The sequence below is a fragment of the Mus caroli genome, chromosome 4 (genome assembly GCF_900094665.2).
Source record: "Mus caroli chromosome 4, CAROLI_EIJ_v1.1, whole genome shotgun sequence".
In the NCBI taxonomy this organism is placed as follows: Eukaryota; Metazoa; Chordata; class Mammalia; order Rodentia; family Muridae; genus Mus; species Mus caroli.
The window spans coordinates 117,284,369-117,289,496 of NC_034573.1; positions in this window are offsets into that span (position 1 = coordinate 117,284,369).

The window sequence follows — 5,128 nt, forward strand, 5'->3', positions numbered from 1 at the left end:
GGGCTGGAAGGGTGGGCTTTAGGATGTGAGCCTCAGAGCAGTCCAGACAGGCAAGGCTGAGGAGAGCTTGCTGTGGGCCTCTAACTGTAGAGGAAGCAATGACAGAGTTCACAGGGCACTGCTGGTATCTTCTAGGTTTCCTGGGTGGTGGGGGTGGTGGTAAGTTGTCAGGGCTTAATTCAAATCTAGGGTACACTTCTTTTAAATGATATGTATTTTTATTTTTTGAGATTATAATATAATTATATCCCTTTACCCTTTCCTCCCTCCAGGACTTCCCATGTACCCCCTTTCTTTCAAATTTATGACCTCTTTTTCTTTAATTGTGTGTGTGTGTGTTTGTGTATGGTGTAGTCATAAATATATAAATACAAAGTATCAGTCTGTATAATGTTACCTGTATTATACCTTTTCAGGGTTGACCACTGGGTGTTGGATAGCAGTTGGTGTATTCTCCAATGGGAAGACTGTCTCTCCTGCTCTCAGCGTTGTCTAGCTGCCGATAGTCCTCGGTCTAGGTTTGTGGGCCTTGTAAGTCTGCCTCCTTCCTCATTAGCATGTCTATTGGTGATGCTCTTGCTCAGGCCTTGCTTAGTGAGAGTTCATAGGTGTAGCTCCTCTGACATTTCTAGGAGATGCAATCTTACTGTAAACTTTCTGGTTCTTACAATCTTCCCACCCCATTTCTCGCAACAACCTCTGAACCTTGAACATAGGACTTTTCGTTGTAGATTTAACATTTGGGACCAGGATTCACAACTTGACATTTTGATTAGTAGTGGTTTTCGGTAATGATCTCTGACTTTTGGAAAGAGACACTTCTTGGTGAGGGTGGGAACTATGTTTATCTGCGGGCGTAAGGATACATATTTAGGATGTAGTTAGGGATTATGCTGGTTTAATAAAGTTGTGGTTTCAAGTTCTCCAGAATACATGACTTCATTAGCTCCAGGGAGTAGTTGGCTGTCTTTCCAGTACTAGGCGTGTTGAGAGAGCTTTAATTCCAATTAGAGAGCTGTTGGTTACAGCTGTTGGCCACACATGCACATGCGCCCCATTGCACACATATGGAGGTCAGAGGACAAATTGCAGGGGTCACTTCTCAGTCTTGGCAGCAAGTACCTTTACCTGCAGAGCCATCTCAGTGGCTCCTAAAGGCTGTATTTCCAGATAGATCTTCTGCTCAAAAGTCACTCCCAACTTGTACTTCTCTGGTCAGCTATACCCAAAAGGTATGCTCATGCCTATATTCTGAAATCTGTGAATCTGGCCTCATTGAAGATAGGGTTACTACCCGTGTGATTAAATTACAGGTCTTCGGATGAGATTATCACGGTGAGCCTCTAGTGTCATAATAAGTGATGCTGTAAAAGACAGGAGGAAAGATACAGACAGAGAAGAGGAGGAGGCCATTGTAGAGACAAAGGCAGAGGGAGGAGCGAAGCCACCCTGAGCCAAAATATGCTAAAACAGGGAGTCTGCCTTCCAGTCTTTGAAGGAACCAGAGCCTTGCCAACACCTTGACTCTAGGACTTACAGCCTCTGGAACTGTGTATAAGTGGCCCATCTCATGGTAAAGTATGACAGCACTGCCTAAAAATGAATCTGTACTGCTCCATATACCTCCATTGTTAGGGTCTCTGATGGATCAGAGCTCCCTCTGCTCTGCTTCCTGGGTGTGCCCTCTAGATAGAAGAAGACAGGGACTTCAGGGACATTTAGGTATAGAGAAGAGACTGGGGCTTATTTCAAAGAGCCTTATAAGCATTAAAAATGATTTTTAACTTCACCCAAGGGCTTGAAAGTATATAACAAATAAACACATGTGTTTTTGAATATTTGTATTGGATGCTAGATGAGAGACAGGGTAGAGGGAACAAGAGGAGTCCCATCGACTCCACCTAACTCCAAGCTCTAAGCAACACTGGGTGTTTAAGGAGGAAAGGATGCTGGCACAAGGTAATCAGGCTTAAAGTAGACAACCTGTTGGCTGTTGAAGCTCTTTGGCTATTTGAATTTTTATTTGTCCCCAAGGTCTACCAGCTAGTGCCCTATTTCCATGAAAGTCATCACAGAAATTGTTTTTTTCCCCACCTAATCAGGTCAATTAAATTCAGCTTCCCCCCTCAGAATCCTGGAGAGACTGGAGGTCAGTGACTTTAAACCCAGCCCTGGCTAATGACTTTGGGACCCCCGGACCCTCCAGGCAGCACAAAGGCAATTAGCCAATGTTGGTGACTTTTGTTCTGTTTGTGTTGACAAATGGAAACAGATGCAGCGTTGGGGTCTGGGGTGGAAGCCAGAACAGAGTCAATACTTTAGTTTACACTGAAGTGGAAACAATTCTTGGCTAGGGTGAAGATACCCATGGTATCTTCAGACATCAGGGCGTGTTCTCTTTCAAGGGTTCTTGATCCCCCCAGAGACAAGGAGTCATTTGTCACCTGGGTCACTCTGACACCTACCAATTAGTCTCTGCCTTTCTGGTCTTTACAGCCCTCCAGAGCACTGTCTCTGGCGCTAGGTGATCAAGATTCCATGCCACATCTTACAGCCTACGTGTCCACGGCTAAAGCCTTCAGCCTGATAGCCAGGCTTAGCCTTTAGTCTCTGTCATCTTCACATGGGCCAGAGCTGACATTCTGCCAGATCTTGTCTGAGACCTTCCGACTATCTTTGTCTTCGTTTGATGTCTCTGCTCAAGACATCTTCCCGTTTCATCTTTGCTCATGCTTTGAGAGACTTTGTAGTGTGTTCATTAAGTGTGGGCAGCCCTGGAATCTGACTCTTTGGGGTTCATGTTCTGCCTCTGTCAGTTACATGAGATAAACTATACCCAGCACTTAGCTCGGAGCCTGACATAGATAAATGTTTAATAATGTATGCTGTGACAGTACCTCATAGCACTTCCTTTGACTTTCAGCATTCGCCTCTGGTATGAAATCTTTCCCGAGTTACAGCAACCTTGTCCTCCCAGACCACCAACTTCCAAGCAACAACCCCTGCCCCTGGTGAATTCAGTCAGGCCAGGGATCCTATGATGGTGTTTGGCCTCATGGATGGGCTAGCACCTTCTGCCTTTCTTTGGCCCAGTGTTCAGTATGATTTGTTGGGTTTCTTTTTTATTGCTTTGGATCAAATCTTTCTCTTGATAAGGATCATGTTTCATCTACCTAGTTAGTCTGCTCATCTACACTGTCCCTCAACAGTATCTGAAATCCCTGTAATGACATGCCAGGCCACGTGTCTACTTTTCTGCCCTGGTGGGCAAGACATCTGCTCTGCTCCACCTTCATACATTTGTTGTCTAGGGGATGGACAGTTGGGCAGGTAACTGTGAACCAGACTGGGAAATGTTTGAATAGGGGAGGGGAGAGCAGGGCACAGAGAGAAACCCAAAGCCCAAAGGAAAGGCTATGTGACTCTACGTTGGAAGGTTAGGGATCGTTTCCCAGAGGAAGTGGGATCTAAGTTGAAACTCAGAGAAATCAGCAGAATTTAAGCAGGCGGGGACAACCGGAGGGAAGGACTAAGGGACGTTTCCACAGTGGGAACTACAAGTGGGAAGACAGAGGAGAGAGAGGGAGCACGGCGTACTGGAAAGATGAGAGAGAGGATGGAGGGGAAAGAGAAGAAAAGAGGGAGAGAGAGAAACATTTCAGTGTAGGCATATGTGGTGACTACATTGACTATATTGTGGGTATTGGGGTGGGAAGGTTAGAGGAGACTGGAGAAGCAGGCAGGGGCCAGAACCTACAGGGTTCTGAAGCCATGGTAATGCTGTTATATTTGCACATCAAAGGTATGAGGTAAATCTTTGTGGAGCCACTGAGAAGACTGAGAAGAAAAAGACTGAGAAGAAGAAGACTGAGAAGAAAAAGCACTGCCTGTGGAGAATGGGTGGAGGTTGGTTTGCTGGCCTCCACCACAGCATCTTCCTGGGTTCTGGTCTCCATCACAGCATCTTCCTGGGTTCTGGTCTCCATCACAGCATCTTCCTGGGTTCTGGTCTCCATCACAGNCATCACAGCATCTTCCTGGGTTCTGGTCTCCATCACAGCATCTTCCTGGGTTCTGGTCTCCATCACAGCATCTTCCTGGGTTCTGGTCTCCATCAAAGCATCTTCCTGGGTTCTGGTCTCCATCACAACATCTTCCTGGGTTCTGGTCTCCATCACAACATCTTCCTGGGTTCTTTCCTTTAGCCGCCCAGCTCCCTCCTGGGCTTGATCCCCAGCTTAGGGCCCACAGGCCTGCTTGGTTCTTCTCCTCTTGTCTTGGGGCTGGACTCTGTCTCCCATTCTCAGCTGTTACTTGAGGCCCCACCATCAATGGACAAATGACTTGAGCTAGTAGCTAGTATCTTCAGGTGTGCCCTCTGCCCTGTCTGTGTGATTGACTCTTACATAAAAGATACTCTTGACTACCAGTTTAGATCAAGCTTAAAGTGGCTTCACATCTGGGGACAATTTAATCTGGATCTCTGGCTATTCAGTCATGCATCTACCTCAAGTATTTGTAGAATGTCCACTAAGCCCCCGTGATGCACTAGATACTAGGGCTCCCAGCTTCAATGAAGCCACCATAGTTCCAATCCTGATGACACTTGTGGGAGACGAGTTTTCAATATAGTCACGTGGCTATACCTGTGGCTAAAGAAAAGGGTGGGATCCTCTGAGAGTAACAAAATGACAGGCATTAGGTTGCAGTGACTGATGCCTTCATTTGACTTCCCCAGGTCCTCCTTCCCTCTTCTCTGTCTTGGTACCTGACCTGTATAGACTTCCTCCATAGCATCTGGCTTCCAAAGGGGTATCTGGCAGGAGATATGAAGATGAGTGGAGATAAAGTTGGGCATTTACTGTCCGAGTATGCTGGGTGACCCTGGGATGGCTGTGTCCTTTGTCCTGCCCCTCCATCCCTTCATCCTTTGGCTGGCTTTGTTCATTCCACTGTGCTCCCTCTTCATCTCATGCCATGCGTTCATGATGAGTCCTTCCCTCAGCCCCCTCGAGTCATCTGAATGACTGTGCCATGGATTCCTGTCAGATCCTGAGGGATACAGATGGCAAGAGAAAGTCTTTCGGAGGAAGTGACATTTAAGTTAGACTGTGGGATGGGAGGGTGC